This window comes from Saccopteryx leptura, chromosome 6 (genome assembly GCF_036850995.1).
Source record: "Saccopteryx leptura isolate mSacLep1 chromosome 6, mSacLep1_pri_phased_curated, whole genome shotgun sequence".
NCBI classification, from domain to species: domain Eukaryota; kingdom Metazoa; phylum Chordata; class Mammalia; order Chiroptera; family Emballonuridae; genus Saccopteryx; species Saccopteryx leptura.
This window is the reverse complement of record NC_089508.1, coordinates 79212522-79225653: the sequence shown is the minus strand read 5'-3', so window position 1 is coordinate 79225653 and position 13132 is coordinate 79212522. Positions and strand designations below refer to the sequence as shown.

General features: G+C 43.9%; 1 long non-coding RNA gene and 1 pseudogene across 3 annotated transcripts; one reads left to right on the top strand and one right to left on the bottom strand.

Moving 5' to 3' along the window:
* Positions 1 to 9785: 9785 nt before the first annotated feature.
* Positions 9786 to 11868, top strand: LOC136375985 (uncharacterized). 3 transcript variants are annotated; one of them, XR_010746130.1, is made up of 3 exons: positions 9786 to 10164; positions 10576 to 11334; positions 11415 to 11868. It is a non-coding gene; the product is annotated as an uncharacterized lncRNA (long non-coding RNA). The 3 variants fall into 3 exon arrangements; XR_010746131.1 differs by having other exon boundaries at positions 9787 to 10164; positions 10594 to 11334; XR_010746129.1 differs by lacking the exon at positions 9786 to 10164 and having other exon boundaries at positions 10361 to 10915; positions 11019 to 11334.
* Positions 11869 to 12890: 1022 nt separating this feature from the next.
* LOC136377782 (U6 spliceosomal RNA) lies at positions 12891 to 12988 on the bottom strand (annotated as a pseudogene).
* Between the last annotated feature and the right edge of the window lie 144 nt (positions 12989 to 13132).

Sequence of the window (13132 nt, the reverse complement as noted above, 5' to 3'; positions counted from 1 at the left end):
CAATCTACCCCGTTTCCTTGAAAATAATACAGTGTCTTATATTAAATTTTGCTCCTAAAGATGCGGTAGGTCTTATTTTCAGGGGAGGCCTTATATTTCTAAGCTTGAAAAAAATTACACTAGGTCTTATTTTTGGGGATGTCTTATTTTCGGGGAAACAGTATGAGTTGATGTTTCTCGTCTCTCTCCCTTCCTGTCTCTGTCTCTCTCTCTCTCGCTCACTTAAAAAAAGAAATGTCTACCCCTTCATGCATGTGCAACCTCAGTGACATATTGTACCCAGCTATTATTATATTATACGTGGCTTTTCACATCGTCAGGCTTTAGTGACTACTTAGTCTGAGTAGGGTATGAGTATGTCTTCTTATTTTAAGGTTTAGTGGCATGCCACAGGACTCAAAGCAATAGTAGCTGGAACTGGTCATATAAACTCTAACTCAGTGTCTTCTTTTGTCATTCCTTGGCCTTAAAATCCATCCAGAATTAATGCATACAGGGTTCCATCTTTGCTTCTCTTTGAGTCTAATTTTAGGATTTAGAAAAAATTAAAAATGGATGGGGTAACTATACAATTTTGAAGGAAACTTAACATTACTGACCGTGTCCATAGTTCTACCAGTCTATGACTAAAAAACAAAACAATAGTGTAAAAAAATTTTTTTAAATACTTATAACATTAAATACAGTTTAAGGAGAATCTAACCAATTATTTCCATTGCTCCTTTCTGTTCTATCCATGCATTATGAATTTGAACATAAATGAAACATAACACAAGATTATATTGGCTTTTAAAAGTTAACATTGTAAGACCCTGGCTAGGTAGCTCAGTTGGTTAGAGTATCATCCTGATATGTCAAGGTTGCAAGTTCAATTCAGGTTCAATATCTGGTCAGGACACATACAAGTATCAACCAATGGATGTAAAAATAAGGGGAACAACAAATTGATGTTTCTCTTTTCCTCTCTAAAATAAATAAGTAAATTTAATACTGTAATATTTCCCATGTTGTTATCTGTTCTTCCTAGTCTATATTAATGGTTACATAATATTTTACCAACTGCTGTAATATTTAACCATTAATTTGTTTGCTTATTGTTTCAAATTTTATCTGTTATATTTCAATATAGCTGTTTAAAAAATCAGTGCTGAACACACAATTTTATATATAGATGATGTATTATAGAATTGTATACCTGAAACCTATATAATTTTTTTTTTAAATACTGCCCCCAGGATTCAATCTTTTTTTTAAATTTATTTATTTATTTTTAGAGAGGAGACAGAGAGGGAGAGAGAGGAGAGACAGAGAGAGAGAAGGGGGTAGGAGCTGGAAGCATCAACTCCCATATGTGCCCTGACCAGGCAAGCCCAGGGTTTTGAACCAGCGATCTCAGCATTTCCAGGTCAACGCTTTATCCACTGCGCCACCACAGGTCAGGCCGAAACCTATATAATTTTATTAACCAATATCACCCAAATAAATTCAATAAGTAAATTAAAAATATAAAAGATCCATGTTAGACTTGAGAAAGACTTTCCATGCCATACATGGAAAGTATGTCAGTTGTCTAGGCCTTTTCAACATCCAAAGATGAAGGCAAAAAAATGGTGTTTATTAATTTTTTAAAGTAACAAAGTCCTAAAAGTTGTCAATATAGTCTCTTCATGAAGGACAGACACTAAATTATTATTATTATTTTTTTTTTTTGACAGAGACAGAGAGACAGTCAGAGAGAGGGACAGCAGACAGGAAGAGAGAGATGAGAAGCAATCAGTTCTTCATTGCGGCACCTTAGTTGTTCACTGGTTGCTTTCTCATATGTGCCTTGACTGGGGGGCTATAGCAGAGTGAGTGACCACTTGCTCAAGCCAATGACACCTTGGGCTCAAGCCAACGACCTTGGGCTTCAAGCCAGCAACCATGGGGTCACATCTATGATCCCACGCTCAAGCCAGCGACCCCTTGCTCAAGCTGGTGAGCCCGTGCTCAAGCCAGATGAGCCTGCACTCCAGCCAGCGACTTCAGGGTTTCGAACCTGGGTCCTCTGCATCTCAGTCCAACACTCTATCCACTGCACCATCACCTAGTTAGGCAGATACTAAATTATTTTAATAGTTTGAGTTCTATCAATAATGTCTAACATTTTTGAGGCATTTACTAATTGCAAGGCAGTGTTTTGTGTTCTTGACAGAGGTTAACTCTAATTCTCACAACCACCTTAGGAGGCAGGTACATTATCACTATTTTACAGGTGAGGGGATGAAGGCACAGAGAGGCTAAATGATTTTTTTTTTCAAGATTAAAGTTACGTAGCTAATTAGTGGAAGAGTCCATGCCATTAATTATTTTACTCTCCAACAATCTAGATTTTTAACAAGGAAAAGTATAAACTCCCTATGATAAGAAGAGAGTTGGCAAGCAAGAAATACCTGTGTATTTTAAGATATCATAAGTTTGAAGACCATCACCTTTTAAGAAGGTGTATTTGGCAAAATGATGTATTTCCAAGAAGCAAAATGGTGAGAGGTTTGGGGTAACTTATGAGCAATTGCAGGAATGAGGCTTTAATGTAGAGAAAAGAAAAGAAAGTAGTTCTCTTAAAATATTTCGTATCTCATCATATTGCTAAGGACCCTTTTTCTAAAGGACATAATTAGATAGTTTAATGTAGAATTTAAGAGCATGAACTTTGGGAACAGATTGGGTGAGTTCACATCCTGGTTCTGCCACTTAACCAAACACATGAACTTGGGCAAATTACATAACCTGTTTGTGTCCTTTATTGTAAAATAAGCATTATGATGCCATGGCTCAGTAGCTCAGTTGGTTAGAGTGTTGTTACAACATGTTGAGGTTGTGGGTTTGATCCCTGGTCAGGGCACATACAAGAATCACCAATGACAGCATAAATAAGTGGAACAACAAATCAATGTTTCTCTCTCTCTCCCTCTCTGTCTAAATATCAAAAATAAAAATTTTAGCCTGGCCCAGTAGTAGTGCCATAAATAAAGCATCGACCTAGGATGCTGAGAACCCAGGTTCAAAAACCTGAGGTCACTGGCTTGAATGTGGGCTCATCTAGCTTAAGTGTGGGCTCATAAGGCTTGAACACAGGCACACCAACTTGAGCTTGGGGTCACCGGTTTGAGCATGGGATCATAGACATGACCTCCAGCCCAAAGGTTGCTGGCTTGATCCCCAGTTCACTGGCTTGAGCAAGGGGTCACTGGCTCAGCTGGAGTACCCCTCCATCAAGGCACATATGAGAAAGTCAAGAAACAACTAAAATGCTGTAATGATGAGTTGATCCTTCTCATCTCTTTTCTGTCTCTGTCTATCCCTCTCTCGCTCGATCTCTCACTTAAAAAGAAAAATAAGTTAGAAATAAAATAAGATTATGATGATAACAATCATACTCAGGTTGTTGTGAAGATTACATGAGTGCCTGACATATACTAAGCATTATATAGGATTTATTATGATGAATGAAAGTGATAGGTTGATAGATTCTAGATTATTCAAATTAGGAAGATTTTTTTTTTTTTTTTGGATTTTTCTGAAGTTAGAAGCGGAAAGGCAGTCAGACAGACTTCTGCATGTGCCCTACTGGGATCCACCCGGCATGCCCACCAGGGGACGATGCTCTGCCCATCTGGGGAGTTGCTACATTGCAGCCAGAGCCATTCTAGCACCTGAGGCAAATGCCATGGAGCCATCCTCAGCACCTGGGCCAACTTTGCTCCAATGGAGCCTTGGCTGCTGGAGGAGAAGAGCGAGACAGAGAGGGGAAAGGGTAGAGAAACAGATGGGTGCTTCTCCTGTGTGCCGTGGCCGGGAATCAAACCCGGGACCTCCACACGCTGGGCTGACACTCTACCGCTGAGCCAACTGGCCAGGGCCAGGAAGACTTTTCTAATAATTAAAATTATTCAAATGATGAACAGGTCTGACCTGTGATTGCACAGTGGATAGAGCATCGACCTGAAATGCCGGGGTCTCCAGTTTGAAACCTCGGGCTTGCCTGGTCAAATCACATATGAGAAGCAACTACAAGTTGATGCTTCCTGCACTCTGCACTCCCCTAGCTTGTTTTCTCTCTCTCCTCTCTCTAAAATCAATAAATAAAATATCTTTTTTTTTTTAAAGAAAGGATATCCCCAAATCTAGTGAACTCCTTAGCTATTGGTTGCTAGGCAAAATCTTTATTCAGTAAGAAAAGGAGAGGTAGAGAGACAGACTACCGCATGCACCAGGGCCAGGATCCATCCTACAAGCCCACGAGGGGGTGATACTCTGCCTACCTGGGGAGTTGCTATGTTGCCCAGCAACTGAGCTCAGCAACTGAGCTCTTCTTAGTGCCTGAGGCAGAAGCCATGGAACCATCCTCAGCACCGGGGCCAACTCACTCCAATCGAACCATGGCTGCAGAAGAAGGAGAGAGAGAGAGAGAGAGAGAGAGAGAGAAGCAAGAGGAGGAGGGGTACAGAAGCCAATGGGTGCTTCTCTTGTGTGTCCTGACAGGGAATTTGAACCCAGGACATCCACACGCCAGGCCAATGCTCTACCACTGAGCCAGCTGGCCAGGGCTGGCAAAATCTTAAATGACCATTTTTTCATTTGGTTAGTCACATGTCCATATCTTTTTAATGAGGAAGCCTGGGAAATATGATCTCCTTTTCTATGGAAGAAAGTAGGACACTGGGGCTACCCAGCAGTCTCTGCACAGGCTTATGCAAAATCTCAAATGACCATCTTTGTCTGAGATCTTTCAGAATTTGTAAATTACAACTGAGGTTTATCTACATAAACTAGAATTCCTGCTTGTTAATTCATAGTATAATACAAATTTTTTATTTTTTGTTGTTTTGGGGAACAGCCACAGTTATACCTACAGAATTTTTAAACATGAAGGGGGACTGATTGTTAAGAAAGAGGAAATAAATGAAAAACAGTCTGTATTATCCCAGTTGACACTATTTTATGGTTTTGTTTTTGGTTCTTTTCTAGTTGCCTGGGTCCCAGGAAGAATACTACCTATATTATGGGGGTAATCTTCAAAATTTTCTATTGATGCTGCATTGACCAGTCAGAATGTAGGGCTGCAGAGAGTCCTGGAGACCCTCTGCTATGCTGGACAGTAAGCCCTGCACTTGTTGAGTAGAGGGTAAGTCTGGGAGATTCTGACTAAAATAGTGAGGCAGAGAAGGGAAACACGGGTCTAATTAGGACAATGGCTGCTTTCAAACAAGTATGGAAATATTTTAATATTGTAACAATCAAGTTAAAAATAAATCCTGCCATTATCCTGAATTAAAGACACTATCCTTTTACCTGACCAGGCAGTGGTGCAGTGGATAGAGTGTCGGACTGGGAAGCAGAGGACCAGGTTCAAAACCCAAGGTCACCAGCTTGAGTGCAGGCTCATCCAGCTTGAGCATTGGCTCACTAGCTTGAGCACGGAGTCACCGGCGTGAGCATGGGATCATAGACATGACCCCATGGTCACTGGCTTGAGCCCAAAGTTTGCTGGCTTAAAGGCCAAGGTCACTGGCTTGAGCAAGGGGTCACTTGCTCTGCTAGAGCCCCCTGGTCAAGGTACATATGAGAAAGCAATCAATAAACAACTAAGGTGTCACAACAGCAATGAAGAATTGATGCTTCTCATCTGCTTCCCTTCCTGTCTGTCCCTCTTTCTTTCTCTCTGTCTCTTTCGGGGAAAAAAAGAAAAGAAAGACTATCCTTTTCTCACTGAATTATCTTGGCAGCTTGGGTTTGTTTCTGGACTTCCAATTTCCATTCCATTGATTCTATATGCGTAGCCTCATGACAATACCATACTGTCCTGATTACTGGAGCTTTGTAGTCGGGTTTTTTTTCTTTCTTTCTTTCTTTTTCTTTTTTTTGTATTTTTCTGAAGCAGGAAACGGGGAGAGACAGTCAGACAGACTCCCGCATGCGCCCGACCGGGATCCACCCGGCATGCCCACCAGGGGCGATGCTCTGCCCACCAGGGGGCGATGTTCTGCACCTCCGGGGCGTCGCTCTGTTGCTACCAGAGCCACTCTAGCGCCTGGGGCAGAGGCCAAGGAGCCATCCCCAGCGCCCGGGCCATCCCTGCTCCAATGGAGCCTCGCTGCGGGAGGGGAAGAAAGAGACAGAGAGGAAGGAGAGGGGGAGGGGTGGAGAAGCAGATGGGCGCTTCTCCTGTGTGCCCTGGCCAGGAATCGAACCCGGGACCTCTGCACGCCAGGCCGACGCTCTATCACTGAGCCAACCGGCAAGGGCCTGTAGTTGGTTTTGAAATCAAGAGTATAATTATTCTAATTTTTTTTTTTCTCTCAAAAATTTCTTAGCTATTTTAGGTTCCTTCTATTTCCACACATATTTCAGGACCAGCTTGTCAGTTTCTATCAAAAAGAGAGAGAGAGCCTGACCTGACCTATGGTTGCGCAGTGGATCAAGCGTCTACCTGGAAATGCTGAGGTCGCCGGTTCGAAACCCTGGGCTTACCTGGTCAAGGCACATATGGGAGTTGATGCTTCCAGCTCCTCCCCCTTCTCTCTCTCTGTCTTTCCCTCTCTCTGTCTCTCTCTCTCTCTCTCTCCTCTCTAAAAATGAATAAAAAAAAAGTTCTTTAAAAAAATAAAAATAAAAAATACATTAAAAAAGAGAGAGAGAGAGTGCTGTGATTTTTTTTAGGAATTGTTTTGAATCTAATCAATTTGAGAACTGCTATCTTAACAATATTGAGTCTAACGATCCATTAGCATGGAGAGTCTCTCCACTTACTTAGATTTTCCTTCATTTATCTCATAATTTTTTGTAGTTTTCAGTATATAAATCTTGGACTTGCTTTATTAAATTTATACCTAAATATTTTTTTTCTTAGAAAGAGATGAGAAGCATCAACTCCTTCTCTTTAGTTATTTTTTTACTGCTTTTCATACATGTCTTAACCAGAGACTCTAGCCGAGACAGTGACCCCTTGCTTAAGCCTACAACCTTGGGCTTCAATCCAGAGATCTCTGGACTCAAGTCTATATGATCCCAAGCTCAAGTCAGCAACCTTGGAGCTTCCAACCAGGGCCCTCAGCGTCCTGGGCCCATGCTCAATCCACTGCACCACCACTGGTCAGGCCTAAATATTTTACTTTTTGGTGTTATTGTGAATGCAATTGTTTTCTTAATTCATGTTTGGTATTAGTAAAAAAAATAAAGTTTTTGTTTACTGATCTTGAATCCTACAACCTTGCTAAACATAAGTTCTAGTAATTTTTGGTTTTGCTCTCTGTGTGGGCATTCCTTATGTTTTTCTAAAGAGGATCGTGTCATCTGTAAATAAAGGCAATTTTTTTCCCCCAATCTGGATGCCTTTTGCTTATTTGCCTCTTGCACTGGCTACACCCTCCAATAAAATGTTGAGTAAAAATGGTAGGAGACTGTGTCCTTGCCTTGCTTTTTTTTTTTTTAAAGACTATTAATTTGAGAGAAAAGGATAAAGAGAGAGAGAAAGGCCGGGGTGTGTGTGTGTGCAGGAGTGTGAAGCATCAACTCGTAGTTGCTTCTCCTATGACTGTTCTTGATGTGGCAAGCCCTGGGCTCAGAACCAGCGACCTCAGCAGTCTAAATCAACACTTTATCCACTGCACTACCACAGGTCAGGCAGCCTTGTTTCTTTTTTCTTTTTTTGTATTTTTCTGAAGCTGGAAACGGAGAGAGACAGTCAGACAGACTCCCGCGTGCACCCGACCGGGATCCACCCGGCACGCCCACCAGGGGGCGATGCTCTGCCCCTCCGGGGCGGCGCTCTGTTGCGACCCGAGCCACTCCAGCACTTGGGGCAGAGGCCAAGGAGCCATCCCCAGCCCCCGGGCCATCTTTGCTCTGTTAGATTCAGGGAGTACTGACATGCTGGAGCTGCCAAGAGTGTACAAGGTCCCTGTGATGCTGAGAACAAAGAGTTCAGCAACATCCTGCATTGCGTCAGAGACCCTTATCAGAAGTTTATGTTTGAAATTCTCCACTGAGTAATACCCCCCCCCATAACTGCGCACAACCTCCCTAGCCAATGACTAACAGCCAAATCAGCTTCTGTATGAACCGCTTGCTTGCTACGCTATAAAAACCCCTAGACTGTAGGTGCTCGGTGTGACTCTGGTGACTGCCACCTGAGCTCACCCCTGCTCAGGTTTTTTTTCTTTTTTCTTTTTCTCTTGGCCATAAAACTTTGTCTGAAACTCTCCAAACGTCTCCAGTGTTTGTTTTACCCGGCGAGTGCAACATTTATGGGGGCTCGTCCGGGATTCCCATTACGGGAATTTTGGCTGGGGACAGGCGGAACAGCTCGAGCTGGTATTTTGTTGTGGAATTCCTTGTTTCTGTAATCTGGCTCCGGAGCATTTGCAGTCTGTGGTGGCAGACAGGACGCTGTCAGAGACCCACCCAGACACTCAGGCCAAAGGGCAGGACACTGCCGGCCGAGGTTTCTGTTTCTGTTTGAAATCTATCGATCATTTTAAAGTAGTGAGCTCACTCGCACCGCGCCGTGCTGCTGTCTGGTTGTTTGTTTAGTCTGAATGACTGTGTGGGAAATTTTGTGTATTGCCCTTCTGGGATTTGCTGCACTGTTGTGTTTGGTGTTAATTTGTTTGCCAGTACAGTATGATGCTTGCTCATCCTAGATAGCCATCCTATAAAAAGGAGCCATTTTAGAAGCTCGGGGCTGCAGTGCTCCAGTCTTTTCGGAGGCGTGGGTTGCCTGCAGTCCCTGCGCAGTTTTGGGGGGCTGCAGTGTTCCCCTATGTGGGTTACCTGCAGTCCCTGCACAGGTTTGGGGGGCTGCAGTGCTCCCTTGCATGGGTTGCCTGCAGTCCCTGTGCAGGTCTGCAATAAAATGTATAAAATTTACTTTGTGTCTGCTGTAGCCTATCTTGCTGGGATGTAACAGATGGAGGTCCCACCGAGATAGACCATGTAAGACCCCTCCTCACAGAGTGGGCTGCAGCAGACGTTGGTAGCTGGCCAGCCTCCAGCAGTTGCCGTTTGGAAACTGAATTTGGCTGATTTGAAACATTTGGAGTCTTGAGACTGTTTGGTAAGGAAGCTTTTGGTAAATAAGCTTCCTCTTTGAATATTTGGAAACAGAGCTCTGGTTAGAAAAGGGTGTAGTGGAGAAGGCGGGACGCCACCTGATTTCTCCCCACCCGGTTGGTCAGGAAACACAGGACGCTGCCTTCTCCCTTTGGTTTTGGTTTAGCTTTGAATATTTGGAAACAGAGCTCTGGTTAGAAAAGGGTGTAGTGGAGCAGGCGGGACGCCACCTGATTTCTCCCCACCTGGTCAGTCGGGGAAAGCAGGACGCTGCCTTCTCCCTTTGGTTTTGGTTTAGAAGTTTTGTTTGTTTTGTGTGCATATTTGGTTTGTTTGTCTGCTACTAGAATGGCCAACTTAAGAGCAGACTGGCCAAACCAAGGATTGCTAGACCCATAGAAAACATAGAGAGTTTAGCATATTATCACCAGCACTCACCCGCAGGCAGGTGGCACGGTCAGTATGCAGCCCAGTATAGCAGCAGAGGGAAAGAAAGAAAAGGCAGCCAGGCTGCAGCTGGCTGCAGGAGAAGTGGCAGGCTCCCCTCACAGTTTCAGGCACTTGCCCCTCCCCCTTGGGCACCGGCTCAAGGGTTGAGCCACTGGTTAGTCAGGCAAAAGATAACAGTGCAGTAAGCTAGAGGCTATCATCACCTTGCTACAGCCCTCTGCCCTCCTCTGCTTTGGCTCCAGGGAATCCCCACCTCCTATCTGGAGCCAGACTCGAGGAGAAGATTTAGGGAATTACGGCCCCTTCTAAACCCACTGCTTTAGGCTTCTTTAAATACAGGATACCCAATTTTGTTCTCTTAGTCAAGCCCCTCAGTGATATCTTCTGAGCATGGCTTTTAAGGTCTATAACGACCAAGGAAATAACAGAAAAGGCAAATAAGGCCCAAAAGAAGTCAGGAAATACCAACTTTTGGCTCCAGTGCCCTAAGGGGCTTGCTTCATAGCATTTCATCAAGGCCCTGCTCCAGAGTGGAAAGAAAGGTCATTGAACTGAAGCCTGCCAGGCTTCCCGGCCCCATCAAGGGACACGTCTGTGCTGTGGAAAGAGGGACATAAGAAGGTAAGCTGCCCCCTTGCTCCATGGAGGGAGGGTTCAGTCTCTTCTAGCCCTGCTCCAGCTACCTGTGACCTGACCTTGCCCAGCGTGCTGGGAATTGCCACTGAAGGCCCAAGGACATCGTTCACGAGCCTAAGGTATTTCTTCCAAGTAGCAGATAAGCTAACAACACAAGGGCCATCTACTATGCCTTGCTTGAATATTTAAGTTTTATTTATCCCTCAAAGATCTCTACTGTGGGTATTGACAGTCTGATTTTATTGCTTTATGTTTAGTGTATCCTTTATTTCTCTTATCTCAATGCCCCATGCCTATTATAGGCTGGGACCTGCTGCTAATTCCAGCTAGAAGCAGAAGTCACTAGGACTTAAACTCTAACTGCAAAGTGTAGAAATGTAACACCCTTTCCCTAAGTACTTACAGGTTTTATAGGTTACTCAGCAAACTGTTCAAAGACTGTCCAAGAGGCACTTCTAGCAGTACACCACCCAAGGACTGACTCCCACCTAGACGGGTCCAGACACCATGATCCTGACTACTCCCACTACTGCCAAGGTAGAAGGCATACCCGCCTGGGTCCACCGCAGCCGGCTGAAGCTTGCAGTCCCAGCAGAGACACCTTTGTGGACAGCGAAGACTGACCCTGCCAACCCTTGTAAGCTGACCCTGAGAAGGACAGCATGCCCTGCTTCAGCCACAAACCAGAAGTTAACTGGTCCACGCATGGAGACTTTGGGGAGGGAGGGAAACTAAGGTAAAGGAAAGCCAAGTAAGTCATCTTAAGGTTTGATGCATGCACTGCTATGAGTCATACAGAAAGGGAGTGTAAGTCCCTTGGCTGAGAGAGAAGCTACAAGGTAAATGAAAGTTATGTATGTGCTCATAGCTACCACTATAGAATAATCTGTGAATATTGGTCATGTGTCCAATAGGCTGCTTATGAAAAGGACACCTCCAAAAAGCAATTTTTAAAAGAGGATTACTTAGTACTAACTTAGTCCTTGCTGAAGGTTAAGGTTTTTAGGAATTAAGAATTCTAATAAATTAGAAAGGAATTGTATGGTTTTGATAATAGAAGGTATAAGGTGTAGAGGTACTTTTGAAAAGAAAAGGAAAAGCAAGTTGTTATGAAGGCCAGTTATTCCTGGATAAGAAAGTGCATAAAAGTTGAAGGTTTGTGTAAGTTGCAGAAGGTTTGTGTAAGTTGCAGAAGGTTAGTGTAAGCTGCAGAAGGTTTGTGTAAGTTGCAGAAGGTTTGTGTAAGTTGCAGAAAGTTTGTGCAAGTTGTAAGAAGTTAGTACAGAGAAGAAAAATGCAAGGCAGAAAGAAATTAGTCCGTAAAGCTTGTAGTACTAAGGGCACACCATCAGCGTGCCAGCACATACTAGGGAGGACCCCTGACCTAATTAGCTTATAGCTACAGCTAAAGTAGAAAATTCTCATGAGCCCCAGCCTTATACCATTCTCCCCACTGATGAAGAATCAAGGATTTGATTTATGTCCAAAAGAGATGGGGGAATGTTAGATTCAGGGAGTATTGACATGCTGGAGCTGCCAAGAGTGTACAAGGTCCCTGTGATGCTGAGAACAAAGAGTTCAGCAACATCCTGCATTGCGTCAGAGACCCTTATCAGAAGTTTATGTTTGAAATTCTCCACTGAGTAATACCCCCCCCCCCCCGTAACTGCGCACGACCTCCCTAGCCAATGACTAACAGCCAAATCAGCTTCTGTATGAACCGCTTGCTTGCTACGCTATAAAAACCCCTAGACTGTAGGCGCTCGGTGTGACTCTGGTGACTGCCACCTGAGCTCACCCCTGCTCAGGTTTGTTTGTTTTTTTCTTTTTCTCTTGGCCATAAAACTTTGTCTGAAACTCTCCAAACGTCTCCAGTGTTTGTTTTACCCAGCGAGTGCAACAGCTCCAATGGAGCCTCGCTGCGGGAGGGGAAGAGAGAGACAGAGAGGAAGGAGAGGGGGAGGGGTGGAGAAGCAGATGGGCGCTTCTCCTGTGTGCCCTGGCCGAGAATCGAACCTGGGACTTCTGCACGCCAGGCCGACGCTCTACCACTGAGCCAACCGGCCAGGGCCCAGCCTTGTTTCTTAAAGAGAAAAATAAGTATGAAGTCTCATCAATAAGTATAATATTAGCTGTGGGTTTCCCTTAGATGCCTTTTATGATAATCTTCTCTTAAAATAAGATGCCTTGGCCTCATTGGAAGACTTAAGAATTGGATATCAAAGAGATGTAGTCTTGGGAATCTGTATTTCTAAGAAGTAGCAGAAATGACAGTCTTAGTGGTGTTTGAGGATACATTTACCGCCCACCAGGAGCTGTTTGTCGAATCCCAGAGTTAGAGCTCGCAATTACCCTTCTGGGACAATCGCCTGAGGAATCTCAAGAGCCCTACAGTTGGATTTAGGAAGCAACAAAACCGCTCGTTGTAACATTCGGCAGAAGGGCCCTCAAGAAAGTGAAGAAGTTTCTCTCATGTGTTTACTGGAGGTGTAAACAGCAATCCAACGTTTCGGCTCTTTAAGAGACGAAATTGGTCAAAGTCAGAGGCAAACTGGAGCTGTTAAAATTGTTTGCGTAGGTCGTGTTATGCCCAGAATTAAAAGCTCCAGGGCCTGAAAATGAAATTATTAGTGACGTTATTTAGCTTAATGGTGGTTTAAAATATAGTCTAGTACACTACTTTACCACAAAGTAACCCGATTTCTACGCGGAAATAATTTTTTTTTTTTTTTGTCATCCTTGCGCAGGGGCCATGCTAATCTTCTCTGTATCGTTCCAATTTTAGTATATGTGCTGCCGAAGCGAGCACTACGCGGAAATAATTTTACTTCCCTAAAAAATAAATTGCAAACGCATTTCCCCCAATTACTTCAACCCTGGGACGCAGGGCAACAAAAAACGGATGGAAGAGAATGTATCGAGTACTTTCGGTTGACGTACATCCAACCAACCA